Below are 18,057 nucleotides of genomic sequence, written 5' to 3'. Positions count from 1 at the left end.
CCACAGTTAAAGAGGGATGTAGGCAAAGTGGAGCATGTCCAGAGGAGGGCCACAAAGATGGTGAGGGGTTTGGAGACCAAGATGTATGAGGAAAGGTTGGGGGAGCTTGGTCTGTTTAGCTTGGAGAGGAGACAACTGAGAGGGGATCTGATAACCATCTTCAAGTATTTTAAAAGTTGCCATATAGTGGATGGAGCAGAGTTGTTCTCTCTTGCCCCATAGGGACGGACCAGATCCAATGGGATGAAATTAATTGAAAAGAAATTCCATCTAAACATCAGGAGTAAGTTCCTGAAAGTTAGAGTGGTTTCTCAGTAAAACAGGCTTCCTCGGGAGGTGGTGGGTTCTCCATCTTTGTAAATTTTTAAAAAGAGGCTGGATAGCCACCTGATGGAGAGGCTGATCCTGTGAAGATTCAAGGGGGTAGCAGGCTACAGTGGATGAGTGAGATGGTTGTGAGTGTCCTGCAAAGTGCAGGGGGTTGGACTAGATGACCCAAGAGCTTCCTTCCAACTCTATTATTCTATGATTCTATGTTAAGGGTTTTTATTTAGTGGGCGTGTTAAATAATAGCAATGATCATGCATCTTAACGTGACCAGAAATACAAAAAATAAATTTGTGACACCCAGGCTCCAGAGTTGTTTAATCCCCCCCTGCCCCCCCCCCACACAGACCCTTCCATCTCCACTTCCACCTCTCTTCTCACTTTCCTGACCTACTTCCTGGTCACTCCTCTCCACACACACACACAAATATACATTCCTCCCTCCTCCCTCCTTATCAATTCTCCCTGGAGGCCTCCTCTGGCCTGGAGGGCAGCGCTTGCGGCCGGGCCCCTGGAGGCCTGGAGGGCAGCGGCCTGGTTCCTAGGAGCCACATGGCCTTTGACCCAGCCCCCAGAGGCCCGCAGGGTGGCATTGGCAAACTGCGTGGCCTCCACCCTGGCTCCCAGAGGCCTCTGCCTCCACCAGCCTCCTCCTTTCCCCCCTCCATCATGGCTGGCACCCTGGCCTCTGCTTCCACCCTCTTCTGGCGCCTCCCTCCCTCTTCTGGTATGCTCCCTGGGACGATCATATCCGTTCCCATTTCCATCCCAAGAGGCACACCAGAAGGTGTGTTCCACATCAAAAAGGCAGGGTGCAGAGGAAACGAAACAGGAGGCAGAGAAGCAGGTAGGTGGGCTCAAAGGCATGTTGATGGTGGGGAAAGAAGAGAGAAGCCATTTCAAATGTTGACAATACGCACTGGATAACCGGGGACAAAATTCACATTTTTTCAGAAATCCAAAAAGCTGCGCAAAAGAAACCTTTCCTCCAGATCTGCACTTGAGGAGCCTAATTTTTATGTGAAATCAAGGAAATTCCATGAAGCTAAAAGAGTGCTGATGCAAAATTTCAGGTCACTGCGGAAACAACATTAGCGTAAGGTAATATCCACAATGCTGTGTTATTTGTCTTCTGTGATTAGTAGCTTCCCATAAATCACTTTCCATGGCTTTGCACAACCTCACAGGTTCTCAATGATTAACTCTGGCAAGAGCAGACCAAATACTGAGATGCTTGATCTCTAGGACATTCAAGGATCAAAGGTTACAACAGCTTCTTTTAAAAGGCCATTCAGATATTGACACTTTCCAAGTCATGCCATCCAAGCAGAGCTGGAGTGGACAGAGAAACTGAATAGTAATTAGACTCCATAACCTGTATAGCATGGTGTAGCAAATGGTGTAGCAAATAACCCTAAATCTCCTGAAACTGGGTGTGATTCAAGCCATGTGTTTTCATTTCTATCTTAATGCCACAGGATTATTAAGACAACCAGATTGTCACCATCCTAACATAACCCACCACCAATCTTCTGTTTCCCCCTCCACGGTTCTGTGTTCAGCACCAGGACAAAGTTTCTCTTGCAGGAATCCTGCTGCCTCTTCTGTTGTGCTGAGGAGATATGGAGGTAATTCTGTGAGACAGGCCCATCCAAAGAAAGATGACGTTACCGAGATGAAGAGGAGACTTTTTTTGTACCCTGCTTTTTATTACCCGAAGGAGTCTCAGACCGGTTTACAATCACCTACCTTTCCTCTTCCTGCCACCGACACCCTGTGATGTAGGTGAGAGAGCTCTGCCCAGAACTGACTGGCCCAAGGACACCCAGATGGCTGCATGTGGAGGAGGACTGAGGAACCAAGCCCAGTTCTCCAGATCAGAGGCTGCCGCTCTTAACCAGTACGCCAAGCTGGCTCTCTTTGTGAGGGGCTTTAGAGCACAGGGAAAAAAGCTGTTTTTTCCCCCTTCAACAGTTTGAATGTTGACTAGAAAGATGTAACACACAATACTTTGTTGTGCTACAAAGTTTTGTAAAACAGCTGTACAAGACCACAGTGTTTTGCAGGGCTCCATTGACATTCTCCAGATGCTGGTAGATATGCCAGCAACCTGGTAGACTTGCCTGCATAAAACGTGTGCCCCTAATTCAGTGCTGATTCTTCTAAATTCCTGGCTAGGTATTGTAGTCTAATCAGAAGAGTAACTCACAGTGCAATTTTCTTTGGGCACGAAGGATGTGACAAGCATCACCTTAGCAATTTTGGAAGAGCCCCCTGGTTTCATTTTACGTCGAGCAAAATCCCCACTTCACCCATAGCCCACATTCTATTACTGCTCTAATTGTGGTTGTAATTTAGGCTGCTTTCACCCACATTACACTTGAGCAATCATTTGCAAGTGGATTCTTCAGTTTCACCCAGGAAAAACCAGTTGTAGACAATTGTTAAAGTGCACTATGTGGGTGAAAGCAGCCTTAACCACAATTTACTTAAAAGGCCATAAAGGTTTACTAATTCTTGTTAAGTAAACTCAAGCATGTGCCTTTTGCTTACTGAGGAAATAAGTGTTTCAACCAAGTTTATCCACATCCTGTGCATATCTGCAAGCTAAGTGTTGTAAACCCAGGTTGGATTTTATCAGTGGCTGATGGAGATATTTATTTGTTTTTTTAAATAATGTATCCCCCCCCCCCCCACTTCCCCTGTAAATGTCCAGGTTGGTCCATAGGGTACGTCTCCCACCTAACAACTACAATCCACAATTCATAAGAGGTTCATTTTGGCAGAGATTTCCATCTGCTAGTCTGCCCAGAGGCTCCAGGATGCCCAAGGCAAAACTAAACTGGAGGCCTGACACAAGATAACTGTGTGTGAAAATAAAGATATGTTGCACAGATTGTCATGTATATGTCTGTATCAGGCAAGAATAAGACTATTCCCAGCTCAACAGCCTCTCTCCACATTGGCTGCATCACAGTTTTCAATGCCATGTGCTCAGCTTCCTTTTCCTTCCCATTGCTTCTTTCTTTTTGTTCTAGGATTTTGTCTTTGAAAATAATTTGACCTATCTCCATGTCCTTTTCTACAGTTGGTACAATGCCTGCAAACTAGCTGGAATTACAGCTTGTACCACAATTGGTTGTGACAGGTCAGAAGATACAGAGTGGATCAGAAAGAAGGAGCCATGCATGTGCAAGGGATTTAATGACCCAGGAGGTAGTTGTACTGCAGGTGAATTGTGGTAACCAATATTAGTACATGAAGGATAGAGGAAGGTCAGAAAAGGAGATCCCAAACAGCTAGAGATTCAGATGGAGTTTGAGGAAAATGTCAGCAGTGGGAGGGGGATGCCAGGTTTTGGTTGGAACAAATCCGGATGCAGCTACATAACGGACCATGGATTTAAGGACTTCAGCAATATTACTTTAGATTCATTAGGACCTGGTTGCTTATGATGTTCTCCCTTTAAGGAATATCATATATTTCTGTTTTCCAAAACCATGTTTATAAAATGGGTAAAACTAGAAGGGACGTTTGCCCAGAAAAGTTTCTGATTGGCTGTGCAGATTTTGAAAAATGTTGTAGCTGCCACCACAGTGCAGGGCTCTGCCTTCTGTGGCAGCCATTTTGTGGATGTGCCCATCATGCTGTGTCGGCTACCCCCCCCCCAACATATCCCATTAAAACCGATAAAAACCAGAAATACAATAATACAAAATCCCAAAGACCAAGAAACTGTGTTGAAAAAGAACTCCTAAACCTAAAACCCAGATCTTCTGCATCTAGAGGGGGAGGTGTAGAGGGTGCTGATAGTCCTCACTACTGCCATTCTACCTGGTCCCTCGATCACCTTGGGTTGCACATGCATGAGTACACATGCATGCACGTGAGTACACGCACGCAAGAGAGAGTACACACATGTGCATGCGCAAGTACGTGTGTGTGCATGCAATAGAGTATGCACACACACACAAGTACATGGGCACACTCACTCCTTTCCCTCCCGCTCCTTCTTACCTGCTTCTCCACTGCTGCTTTGGTCCCCACAAGTCATGCAGCAGCTGGCCAGGCCCCAGGGGGCAGAGCAGCTGCTGTGAATACCTTGGGGTGGGATAGCTGCTGCCGTGGCCCCTGCGGGTCACAGAGAGGCTTCCTCGGCCCCCAAGGCTGGTGTGTTTGCTGCCTCGGCCTCGGGGATGGGACAGCCGCTGCCCCCGCCTTGGGGGCAGGGCAGCTGTTGCCTTGGCCCGCACAGGTTGCACAGCGTCTGCCCAGGACCCAGGGGCCTGAGTGGCTGTTGGCTGGGCCCTCCATCTTCTGGAGCACTTTGTGGGTGGGACAACGGATGTCAAAGACAAAGGGAAGAGGCCACGGGGACAGAAGGAAATGGAGTTGAGAAGAAAAAAAAAGGAGAGTACTGGTAATTGGAGACTCCCTGCTAAGAGGAATGGATCGCCATGTGGCTGGGCCCGACCCCCTAACCCGAGAGGTGTGTTGCTTGCCAGGGGCGAAAATTAAAGATGTTTCAGAACGGCTGCCCAAACTCCTCAAATCTATGGATCACTACCCATTTGTGATGGTCCATGTGGGAACGAATGACATGTCCCTGAATACCATCGCTCCTATTAAAAAAGACTATCAAGATCTGGGGAGGAAGCTCAAGCAAATGGGGGCACAAGTGGTATTCTCTTCAATCTTGCCTGTCAAGGGAAGAGGAATGCGTCGGGAGAGGAAGATAATGGAGGTGAATCACTGGCTGCGTAGTTGGTGCCAGCAGGAGAGATTTGGTTTCTGGGACCATGGGATAGGCTTTCTTGAGGAAGGTCTACTAGCACCTGATGGACTGCACTTATCGAAACTGGGGAAGAATGTGTTTGGCAGGAACCTGGGGAGATTCACCAGGAGAGCTTTAAACTAAAGCCACAAGGGGAAGGAGACGATCAACATAGGGAGTGTAAGGAAGGAGAACGATCGGGGGCAGCCCAACCGGCAAGGCCAGATCATAGGGAACCAAAAGTAAAAGGATTCAGATGCCTTTATACTAACATCCGAAGCATGGGCAATAAGAAGGAAGAGCTGGAACTTCTCATGCTGATGGAAAGGTATGATCTAGTAGGCATCACAGAAACTTGGTGGAATGATTCCCATGACTGGAATGTAATGGTGGATGGATATGAACTGTTCAGAAAAAACAGAATAGATCAAAGAGGTGGAGGAGTGGCACTGTATGTGAGGAAAGGGCTTACCTGTCAGGAAATTCTAGTGAAGGAGAGTATATCTACAGTGGAAAGCATCTGGGTAAAAATAAGTGAGGGGAAAACAAACAGTGTGATGGTTGGTGTCTGCTACCGACCGCCTGACCAATGAGAGGATGTGGATGCTGCACTTTGTGAGCAGCTTGAGAAAATATCCAAGCGGCAGGACCTTGTCACCAAATTGGGGGGACTGGCAAATACTCCGGAAGATAGAGACAGAGTTCAACAAGATCTGAACACAATGGGAAAATGGGCAAATGAGAACAGGATGCAATTTAATAAAGATAAGTGTAAAGTTCTGCATCTGGGTCAGAAAAATGAAAAGCATGCCTACTGGATGGGGGATACGCTTCTAGGTAACACTGTGTGTGAACGAGACCTTGGGGTACTTTTGGATTGTAAACTAAACATGAGCAGGCAGTGTGATGCAGCGGTAAAAAAGGCAAATGCCATTTTGGGCTGTATCAACAGGGGCATCACATCAAAATCACAAGATGTCATAGTCCCATTGTATACAGCACTGGTCAGACCACACCTGGAGTACTGTGTGCAGTTCTGAAGATTTCACTTCAAGAAGGACGTAGATAAAATCGAAAGGGTACAGAGGAGAGCGACGAAGATGATCTGTGGCCAAGGGACCAAGCCCTATGAAGATAGGTTGAGGGACTTGGGAATGTTCAGCCTGGAAAAAAGGAGGTTGAGAGGGGACATGATAGCCCTCTTTAAGTATTTGAAAGGTTGTCACTTGGAGGAGGGCAGGATGCTATTTCTGTTGGCTGCAGAGGAGAGGACACGCAGTAATGGGTTTAAACTTCAAGTACAATGATATAGGCTAGATATCAGGAAAAAATTTTTCGCAGTCAGAGTAGTTCAGCAGTGGAATAGGCTGCCTAAGGAGGTGGTGAGCTCCCCCTCACTGGCAGTCTTCAAGCAAAGGTTGGATGCACACTTTTCTTGGATGCTTTAGGATGCTTAGGGCTGATCCTGTATTGAGCAGGGGGTTGGACTAGATGGCCTTTATGGTCCCTTCCAACTCTATGATTCTATGATTCACATCCGTCTACATATCCGTTTTATGAGGTTTGCCAGAAAATGTGTCCCACATCAAAAATGTTGAGGACAATATGGTCATTTCCTTGCTCTAGAAACACATGCATGATGATGTAATTTATTATTCCTAATTTATAATGCAATCTGAAGAACTCTTTCCAGGAAGCTAGTCCCACTGAGCAGTCCCTGAACTTACATCACACAAGAGCTATAACCGTATAAGAACAGAGTGTCAGACTACGATTGGTGAGACCCAGGTTCAAATTGTGACCGAGGCAGGAAGCTTCCTGCAAGATCTTGGACCAGTTACAGGGCTATTATGAAGATAAAATGGAGGGGAGAAGCATGTAGCTAGTTCTCTGGAGGAAGAATGGGATAAAAATGCAAAACAAAACCAAGAGTAGGTATGCACTTGATCAAACAGTTGAAACTGCAGAGATTCCCATGGAATGCATAAACCACTCAAATATTCAGTCTGGGAAAACAGGCGTTCTTCCCCCCGCATCTCAGGAACACACACATGTAGTTAGTTTGAAGTAGGACTTTAGATTATAGCATAATGGTTTGTAGCTGCTTTTGCTAGAGAATCTAATTTTGTTAAATTAGGCATTTTTTTTGCTCAGCTCTCAACTGCATGGACTCTTTGTTCGGGGAGACAAAACTGATGATTGACAGCGCCTGAAGTAGTCTGGGCTGCTGTTGTCATTTCTCCCACTTGCTCTGGGCTGCTGTTGTCGTTTCTCCTGAATTCTCCAGCGGGAGGGGGGGAAGGGGGGCTGTGCAATGGGCTCCAGACCGCTCCAGAGGGATAGCAGCACCTCCTGGATCGACACCTTCTCATACTCTGTCAGATATGTTACAATTCTTTATTGGAATCCATTATCCCATTTAGAGTGCAAGCCCTAGGCTCACTGGGCAGGAAAGAGGAGGGAGGATATTATGGCAGAATTCTATAAGAAGGAATTTGTGCACTGTTTCTGCTCTTGTACCAGGCTGCCATACAAAATTCAAGATGGTCCCATGATAAGCCTAGAAACCATTAAAGTAGCAATCACATGTGTTCTTGCTTGGGAATAAACCAGCATCAGGACTCATTTCCAAGCATTACCTTAATAGCATTATAACTGTATACGGAGGTTGACAGTTAAGGCCCTGCTGCAAAGCACTTACAATTTAATTGTGGACAGTGGAGAAGGCAGGGAGGAGATGCAGAGACAAGAATAGGAATTAAACAGGCACAGACCTGAGGTGGACAATTAGTACACTAATTGCCCTATTGTGCATCAGGACATCAAATTTTGTTAACCAGCCTTCTCATGTGAGATTAAATCCACAAAGAATCCAGAAATCTTGATATATGTATACAAGTTATTCTGGTTTTTTTTAAATGAAAACAATAGTAATTGTAACTGCTAAACATAATTGGGGCTCTTCTTGCATTTACTTAACCATCAGCTAAGAAATGCAACTTATGGTGCTACCTTAAGAAAAGTCACAAAGCACCAGAAGCTCAGAACAGCAAATCAAAATACAATACCATCCTCCATATCCTCAATGTCTGGCCTAAACAACCCCCTGAGCAGTTAAAGCAAGCAATCAAATCCAAGGCAATGCTCAATTTGCTAATCTAACAATTAAAGAAGCTAGGTGTAGACAATAAGCAGTGGTCCCAAAGCATGAGACACAAAATAGACAAGGAGATAGTGTTGATTGAATCAACCCTGGCTGATCATGTAGAAGTTTACAAATCATTGAGGAAGAAATGAGTCAAAATGAGCCATGAGCTAGATTGTTGCACACCTACATATAGAATTCTGATGCTGAATGACTATTAATACCATCCTAAGCACAGTTACACCTTTCTAAGGCCACGATCTTCTAAGGCCATGGACTAACTTTACTTAGGACGGTACTGTACTTCAGTAGTGAGATTTTATCTATCTATTTATTTTATTTACTTATTTATATTTTTATTTCTAGGCCACTCCTCTCTATCAATAGTTAAGATTGGCTTCCAACAAATTAAAATCTCAAGTACAAAATTCACATATAAATTAAAATACTGGTAAAACATGAGAACCATGTCAACATTAAAACAAGTAGGCTTTAAACAGTAAATTTACATAGTATAACAAATCAGATTGCTTGCTCCATCACTAGGCCTGGGGGGTGGATGTAATAAGTTTCACCTCAATTTAGGTGTTGGAGAAAGGGAGGGCTAACGGGGTCCATGCAGCTGATGGTAGGTGCTTAGCATTGGTCTCAACCATAAGCTCGGTGGAAGAGTGCCGTTTTACAGGCCCAGATCTCAGCTGGCAGCTCTTTCCACCAGGCTGGAGGCAGGGCAAAAAAGGCCCTGGCTCTGGTCAAAGACAGGCATACCTCTCTGGGTCCAGCTAGCAGACTGGTGCCAGCAGATCAAAGCACTCTTTGAGGGGTATCAGATGACTGTCATTGGTGAGAAATTGTTCAGTGTCCCACAAACCATGCCTTTACTATATACCAGTGGTCCCCAACCTTTTTATCACTGGGGACCACTCAACACTTGACAATTTTACTGAGGCCCAGTGGGGGGGGGTAGTTTACTCCTCTACTCTCAACCACTGCCCTGGCGCTCTTTGATCGCTATGGTAATGTTTAAACATCCCTTCAAAATAAGATACAGACACGCCACAACAATGAACATAAGGAACATTTTATTTTCATGGAAATTTTAACTCAAGACAATGATAAATCAATGGGAACCCTGAGCTTGTTTCCCTGCAACGAGATAGTCCCATCTGGGAGTGATGGGAGACAATGACACCTGAAGTGTGTTGTAAAGGGCGGGGGGGGGGGGAGAAGGCGTCTTTCACGGCCCACCTCCAATTAGTCGACGGACCACATGTGGTCCGCAGCCCACAGGTTGGGGATCGCTACTATACACCACTATATCATCTTCACAGAAGAGATGCCACATAGAATCATAGAGTTGGAAGGGGCATCCAGAGTCATTTAGTCCAGCTCCCTGCAGTAACATACCACCAGGCTCCTGACAGGAGAATACACCTCCTTGCAAGCCTTGAGTATATGAAAGGTTACTTCAGAGAACAATGCTTCATGATTTCTGCTGAAAACAAATACCAGAATTGCATTACCCTGCATGGATGCTGAAAAAAGTTTCCAAAGTACAATTTCTACACATGTCAAAAGCGCAGGACTCCTGTCAAGGGGGTAAAAGCCCTTGGCAAGCCTAGTGAAATGTTCTCACTTGGCAGAGAAAATGGTACAGCTATTCCAAGCAACTCTTATTCTCACATAGCCCAACTGAATGAATCTAGTGGGACTTACTTCAGAGTAAATGCAAATAAAATAAAACTTCAGCCCTCCAGTCCTATGGATGATTTCAGTAGAGCTTATTTCTTCTTGTGTTTGCATACGATTTGTTTATTGGTGGCACAGGACAGGGCTGTTGCCCCCCCCCCCAGCAGACGCCATCAAGTGGCTAGCTTGTAGAAGGAGAAGGGAAAGGAACAAAGCATCATTGGTTCACTTTCTTTAATTGGGAGTTCACATTTTTTTTTCTGTACAGCTCTGTTTTGTTTTGATTTTTTGGAAAAAAATCCACAATGAATGGTTTTTCTCATTACTGTAGCATCATAATGGAGAAAATCATAACTGGTGACAATCTCCTTTCTGTACAACTAAAAAAACAAAAGACAGTTTGGGGACTGAATTTGGCAACCCAAGATAATAGCAGTGGAACAGTCCCCTGTGATAGAAATGGGAGACAGTTGTTCACAGTGTCACTCTGCCAGACCATAAATGCTGATTCATGGTGTAAAGTCATTGTGACACTTGAGAGGTACCACCAGACTACTAATCACACCGTGGGTCCAGGACTGACAGTAAGGATTAACAATTGTCAACAGCATGCAGGAGACATGAGGGAAATCAATTTGTGTGAATGTCTTTGTGATCTGGGACTGTGATAGCATGTACAGCAAGGTCAGCAGGGTGGGTAGATGGATTGCAATCGGGAGCTTTATCCAGACTAGATAGTAACAAAACAAACGCATACAGACGCATACACACTCCTTGTTCCAGGCATATTGGGGACAGACGTGACTTTGGGGAGAGCAGAGAGAAGGTTCTGAAGGAAGAATGAGTGTTTTAATAAAATAATATGCCTGAAAGCACTGGGTTAATTTGAAGAAATCCTGCTCTCCTTCTCCATTTGCTATATTACCTGAGCCCCATCCAAGACCTGGAAGCCATTATGGCTATATACATCCAAAGCTACAGTATCACCACAATCCCATGCTACTTTCCCCTTTAGCCCCAGCAGTCCCCACTATGCCTGGCACCTTTACCTCCAGTCTGTAACTGGGACCATGGATAGCAATGGTTCTTTCATCAAATCCCATTTGGGTTGCAATCCAGTCTCCTGAGCCTTGGCTATTTATCGGTGTGTGACTGACTGTAAACACCAACTTGGTTGCACATGCCTTTCCCAGGGAGAGGTATCCCCCACTTCACAAAACAGTGTACTATAAGACAGCTTCAAACGCTAAGGAAAACTATTACAATCAGGGTGGGTTATTGTCACACCATAGCAAAAATGCACAACATTAAAATAGGAATTTAACATTTGTATTGTAGTGTCACAGACAGGACCCACAGAATGCACCGAAAAGAATCGTCCCACTGTTCTATAAAGTCTGCTTGTTTAAGCCAGATCAATTCTTGGCCATCAATGTAAGTTACTTTCCATTTGAAATCCTTGCAGCTATGTTCAGTAAGCCTCATGTGCCTACATCATAATAAAGGGGTGTCTTGCCTTCTGTTTGTACAAGTCGTTGCAGAATTAGATTCTTTGTGTCTTTTTAGAACTATAAGTAGCCACAGGAACGTAGGCATTGTTAATATTAATTTTCATCACCTTCCATTACCTCAAACACACACAGTGCATAGAACAAGCAAGGGGTAACGGAGAGCCATAATCACCTTGAGTTAATGATCTTGGGTCTTTGAAATTTCCTGCTACTCAATATATTACATAACAGAGCATAAAGCTTGGGAAACCAGAATGGGGGAGGAAGGGGAAAAGCCATTACCATCGTTCCTGGGCTGCCTAGTAATGATCCAGACCCAATAGCAGAGAAAAAATCATCCCAGGCCACCCCTCAACCAGTTCATGCCAGTTCACTGGTCTAAACGCTGCCTTGTTCCAAGAGACAATGGGGCCTGAAACATATTCCTTTTCCTCGGGGTGTCTGCAGAGTGGTGGTGATGGAATGGACAAAAGGCCTGGGTGTGTGTGTGTGACAATGGAGTTTCATGACTCAGTAGTAGAAACCTGAAGATAAGGGGCAATCTCTCTCTCTCTCTCTCTCTCTCTCTCTCTCTCTCTCTCTCTCTCTTTATATATATATATATATATATATATATATATATATATTTAAAATACCTCTCTTTTCTCACAATTATTTTCTTCTCTTCTATATATAAAATACCTCTCTTTTCTCACAATTATTTTCTTCTCTTCTATTTTACCCTCAAAACAACAACCCTGCAAGACAGGGTCAGCTAAGAAGAAAGGGCCAAACTAGACATTCCAGCATCCATGGGTCTGACCCAGGGAAAACAGTGCCTTTTGAACTTGAGCCATTTAAAATCGCCACAAGTCCTGCGGTGTAGTGGGACCAGTGGGACCTTTTCAAGGGCCAGAACATCCTCCTCAGAGCTTGAGAAAGCAGATCATCTGGTCCCCCCCTGCCCGTTCTGTGAGCCCATTCAGATCAGACCTGCCCTTGCAGTATTTTAAAATTGCCCACATTCACCTCCAAGATGGCAGCAGCATTCAGAGGTGGGACCTGTGGATGCCATAATGTCTAGTTTGGTCCAGTGGGAATGACTGGCTGAAGATCACCCAGTGAATTTCCATGCCAAACTGAGGAATCGCACCCAGATCTCCATGCTCCTTGCGTTGCAACCAGTCAACCCTAGTGACGTCTCTCAGCTTTGTCTGGTTCCCAAGAGAAACACACGTTATCTCAATTGCCTGAAAAGACCTTGTGCCTATATCTGGAATCTCTCTTGACTCTTTAAAAACACACACTGTGTCACAAGGGACTATAGCATGGAACTGGCACTAACACCAGGGTGTCCGGGGGGAGGGGGGATCTGTTAAAACCAGCTCATCATCTTGGCCCTCTGTATGCACGGGAGCCTCCCTGCCCTGACCCAGGGAGCCTGATTAATTACAGAGCAAGCCATTAATATTCACGGCTAATTAAAGATCTGTATCATGACTAATTCAGCTTATTCTACATGCTTGGATCAGAGAGGACAGGCCCAGGGGATCTCAGGACAGAGGGCTGGAGAAGATCAAAGCTTGGGAGAACAGCAAAGACAAGATGTTCCAGGGCAGTGCTGTGGAAGAGGGTGAAGGTTAGAACCAGGTGATGTGGTGGTGCTGCTATTGCAAGGGCCACAGACAGAAGAGGGAGCCAAGTGTGGCCAGAGCTCTGAACTGGAGGGACAAGCGATTCCCGGACTGGCACTGTGAGGGGCCAGCATTTGAACTCTGTATACGTCTACACATGCCCCCAACAGCAGTTGAGGAAGGCACAGAGCAGGCTGCAGGGCTGTTCCTTGCTGCTGTCCCTGAGTGACTCTTCCTAGGTCTCCTGAAGCCACATTGTGTCCCCAAAGCCACAGATCTCCAGTTGTCTAGGTGTTAAATGGTGGGGGCTGGCGGTGGAAGGAGCACTGGGGCGGTCTTCCCTCTTAAGCTCCTGTTACACAAATGAAAGGTTTTTAGTCGGAAAGACTCGGAGAGAGTAATACATCTGGCGTATTGATCGCAGGCCAGGGACCAAGGCACGGCTTAAACAGTAATTGATTTCCAGCCGCCGAGCCGTGTTGGGGAACATTGATTTAACAGCACTGCAGACACTGCTACTAATCTGATTAAAGTCTTTAGCAGGAATGTTATTCTAAAGAAACACGGGCAGAGTTGGGGGGTGGGGAGTGAGTGAGAGGAGGCCAAGGGGGCATGGAGGTCTGGGGGGAAGGCGGCTGAAAGGGCAGAAGAGAAAGCCATCTCTCCAGCCTTGTGCAGTGAGGCTCCTCTGAAAAGGTCAAATTAGGGTCTTGGGTACATCTGGGTGGCTCAAGCCGTTTCGCTCATAGTTATAGATGCTGTGCCTGAGCTGAACAGGCTCAGGTGTTCAGGAGGCCAGGAGGATCTCAGAGTTCTCGAGATATTCGTTGTTAAAAGACGTTGTGATGTTCTACATTTCTTCTAAACAAGCCAAACATTATGAGGCTAAACTGGTGCAGTAGTTAAGAGCGGCCGACTGTAATCTGGAGAACCGAGTTTGATTCCCCACTTCTCCATATGCAGTCAGCTGGGTGAGCTTGAACCAGTCACAGTTATCTCAGAGCAGTTCTCTTAGAGCTCTCTCAGCCCTACCTATCTCATGGGGAGAGGAAGGGAAAGGTGTTTGTAAGCAGCTCTGAGACTCCTTTGGGTAGTGAAAAGTGAGGTGTGAAAAATCAGCTCTTCTTCTCAAAGAGCAGCAGTCACTAGCAGAGCCATTGAAACCTCTCCTGGTTTTTGCCTACTGGTCAAATTTCTGAGCCAACCTGTGAACACTGATGGACAGTCAGTGTGGAGTAGTGGTTAAGAGCTAGCAGTATGTAGAGAACCACGTTTTATTCCCCACTCCTCTACATTAAGCCTGCTGGGTGACCTTGGTCCAGTCCCAGTTCTCTCAGCCCCACCTACCCTCACAAGGTGCCTATTGTGGGGAGAGGAAGGGAAAGTAACTAGAAGCCCCTTTGAGACTCCTTCAGGTGGTGAAAAGCAGGATATAAAACCCAACTCTTCTTCTTCCACTGCTTTTCAATCCCCCTCTCCCGTAGTACTGCTGCAACCCTTAAAGCTTGGTGATGTCAGAGGGCATGGGGATTCCCCACAGAACCCTTGGCTGGCTCAGAATGGGGCATTTTGTGTGCATGCCATCAGCTGAGACACTGTCTCTGATCTCAGTGCCCTGCTGGGCATCCACATAAATTTATGGTCCCATGGCTTTACCCCCTTGCACCCATTGGCTAGTTTTGGGACTATGGAAGCAAAGACAGGGCCTCATCTGAGAGTGCAAATTCCTGTTCTCTACCAGCTGGCCAATTTAGACCATGGGCTTCTCCCAGCATGGGCCACTTGGGGTCTAGTTCTAGGGGCTCTTCACACAAAGCTGGGTATGTGCATTAATCAGGGTATGTAGGGGTGAGCCTGGGTAGAACTTGGTGTTATGTTTAGGAGGGGAAGCTGTTCCAGTCTGTTGTTACAGCCTCTCTACACACACCTGTGTGTTCATTGTGGTCTGCTGGTTCCTATCAATCACAGTGGCATCCCCAAGAGGGCCCAGCATGTTCATACCACCTGTCATCGTGACTTAGCAGAGACATGGGAACTACCTCATTAGTCTTTGTGGCATGTACCAGGTACTTTGTGGAGTAGGCATGTGCCTGACAATGAGATCCCAGCATCTGCCTTCTGCTTCACATTTCCCAGTCTGTATTATTTAGCCCCATAGCTCTACCCTATCCCTCCATCCTGGTCCAAAATCACTGCTCTGCAGTTAGAATGGATGGGTCTAAATTGAGACGATTTAAATAGGTGATTTAAATGGGTTTAAATCATTGATTTAAATCCAGTTGCCCATTTGTACGTCAGATATTTCCTAAACATAATGTGCATACTAATTGGTTGATATAAACATTACGACATGTTGATTTACAACTAAGCAGACTTTATGCTACCTAGAAGAGCATCCAAAATGCTTATTCCTGCAATTTACATGCTTCTGCACTGCAGCATTCAGAGTCATTGACAGGGAACACGGGTTACCAGCACTGGAAGGACTTCACTGACAGCCAGTTTATTGTTGGGCCCAACTGAAAGGATCTCAGTGGTATGGGGCCAGGTACCTAAAAGACCACTGCCTAACCACTGTTATTGGCCCTGCTTCCCCTCATGCACCTCCTGCCCTCTAATAGCCACCAAGTTCAAGGTTTCTCTGTTGCAGCACCTGAGCTGTCAAAGTCTTTCTACAACTATTCTGGTGCCAGATTTGATAATCTTATGGTTTAAAATATTTCTGTTTCCCCAAGCACTGATTATGTTTAATTTTTTAGGTGACACTGCTTTTTAGAGGGAGGCCTGTGCTGCTTTTTATGCTTTGCTTATGCCTTTCAGTCTCTGCTGCCATTTTAAACGTTTATGCTGCTATTTTATTGTTAGTTTGGACTGGATGGTGTTAAATGATTTAATTTGTTCATTGCCTGAGAATGGATTGAGCTGTGGTCCATAAAGATGTCAAATAAATACATAATATGGAGCTCTAGCTGTTCAAGTGGTAGATATCCCTGTGCTGAAACTCCTGCCTTCTTCCCCACCCCTTCCAGTCCGGCTCTGCTCCAGACACACCTATTTGCACATTCATTTCCTTCTCTCTCTAATCCAAGCTTGTATTGAGCAGTTCTGACCTGCAGACCCTCACAACTCACCTTAAGTCTCAGAACTACACATTGAACTTGGGATCTAACAGACATATGAAGCTGAATCCTGCTTCTAACAGGGAATCGCAGGAGAAGGGTTGCCAACCCCTGGCTGGGAAATTCCTGGAGATTTCCACGTGGGACCTTGGAAGTTTGGGGAAGGGAGGGGCCTCAATAGGGGATGATGCCAATGGTTTCGCTTCCTTCAAAACAGCCATTTTCTCCAGGAGGACTGATCTCTATAGTGTGGGAATCTGGAGTCAGATTCCCTGGAATCTGGAGTCAGACATCCTGGAATTTGAAGTCAAATGGGCCTTAGGAAGTCTGAGCAACAATAAAGCTAGTGGTGGTGAAATCATTCAGTAGAACTATTCAAAATCTTAAAAGATAATGCAGTAAAAGTGCTACACTCAATATGCCAGCAAATTTGGAAAACTCAACAATGATCACAGGATTGGAAAAGCTCAGTTTACATTTCAATTCCAAAGAAGGGCAATGCCAAAGAATGTTCAAACTACAGCACCATTGCACTCATTTCTCATGCTAGCAAAGTTATGCTCAAAATTCTACAAGTTAGGCTCCAGCAATATGTGGACCGAGAACTTCCAGAAGTACAGGCAGGATTTCGAAAAGGCAGAGGAACTAGAGATCAAATTGCCAACATACGCTGGATCATGGAGAAAGCTAGGGAGTACCAGAAGAACGTCTACTTCTGCTTCATTGACTATGCTAAAGCCTTTGATTGTGTGGAGCACAACAAATTGTGGCAAGTTCTTAAAGAGATGGGAATACCAGAACATCTTATTTGTATCTTGAGAAACCTATATGCAGGTCAAGAAGCAACAGTGAAAACCGGGCATTGAATCACTGGTTCAAAATTGAGAAAGGAGTTTGGCAAGGCTGTATACTGCCGCCTTGCCTATTTAACTTGTATGCGGAGCACATCATGAGAAAGGCGGGGTTAGATGAGTCACAAATTGGGCTCAAGATTGCAGTGAGAAATATCAACAACCTCAGATATGCAGATGATACCACTCTAATGGCAGAAAGTGAAGAAGAACTTAAGAGCCTGTTGATGCGGGTGCAGGAGGAGAGTGCAAAGGTTGGCTTGAAACTCAACATCAAGAAAACAAAGATCATGGCATCCAGCCCTCTCAATTCTTGGAAAATAGATGGGGAAGAAATGCAGGTAGTGACAGATTTTATTTTCCTGGGCTCCAAGATCACTGCAGATGGGGACTGCAGCAAAGAAATTAAAAGACGCTTGCTCCTGGGGAAGAAAGCTATGAGATGAAGAAGAGTTGGTTCTTATATGCCGCTTTTCCCTACCAGAAGGAGGCTCAAAGCAGCTTACAGTCGCCTTCCCATTCCTCTCCCCACAACAGACACCCTGTGGGGTGGGTGACGCTGAGAGAGCCCTGATATTACTGTTCGGTCAGAACAGCTTTATCAGTGCCGTGGCGAGCCCTGTTGGAGTATGCAATGTCTGGTGTACAAAGTTAACCAGGAAGAGGAAGACCCTGATGGGGGCAGCAAGAAGGCTGTTAGATAGATCAGAGAGTTCAGGACCTTTCTATCTTTTAAGTGTGCCTTTTGTCTGTCCCTAGATTGCTACTCTTAGGGCAATTTCCTCTTTCTTCCCGGATGCTTCCAGTCTGCCTTCTTCTCTTGAGCCAGCTAGATGTAGGAGCTCTATCCTCCGCCTCACCTTTCCTATCCGGAATGTCCTTCCTTAAATAAAACTTTCCTTTCTAAGCTAAACAGCGTCTGCATATCAATGAAATAACTTTGCTATGCTAACAAAAGGGTTATGGGCCCAGGGCAGACGCTAATTAGTTAGACAAAGGAGAATTGCCTGAGGGGGCTCAGTCGGAGC

At 45.5% G+C, this 18,057-nt stretch overlaps 1 protein-coding gene and 1 long non-coding RNA gene across 4 annotated transcripts in view; one reads left to right on the top strand and one right to left on the bottom strand.

The window, feature by feature from the left end:
* ASIC4 (acid sensing ion channel subunit family member 4) overlaps positions 1-18,057 on the bottom strand; it is a 248,046-nt gene that overhangs the window by 195,502 nt on the left and 34,487 nt on the right. The gene's annotated exons all lie outside the window — the stretch shown is intronic.
* LOC143829624 (uncharacterized) lies at positions 1,047-11,428 on the top strand. Its single transcript, XR_013228200.1, has 3 exons — positions 1,047-1,174; positions 1,282-1,428; positions 11,274-11,428. It is a non-coding gene; the product is annotated as an uncharacterized LOC143829624 (long non-coding RNA).

The sequence above is a fragment of the Paroedura picta genome, chromosome 2 (assembly GCF_049243985.1).
Source record: "Paroedura picta isolate Pp20150507F chromosome 2, Ppicta_v3.0, whole genome shotgun sequence".
NCBI classification, from domain to species: Eukaryota; Metazoa; Chordata; class Lepidosauria; order Squamata; family Gekkonidae; genus Paroedura; species Paroedura picta.
The sequence above is the reverse complement of the archived record's forward strand: the minus strand, read 5'-3'. Positions and strand labels throughout refer to the sequence as shown.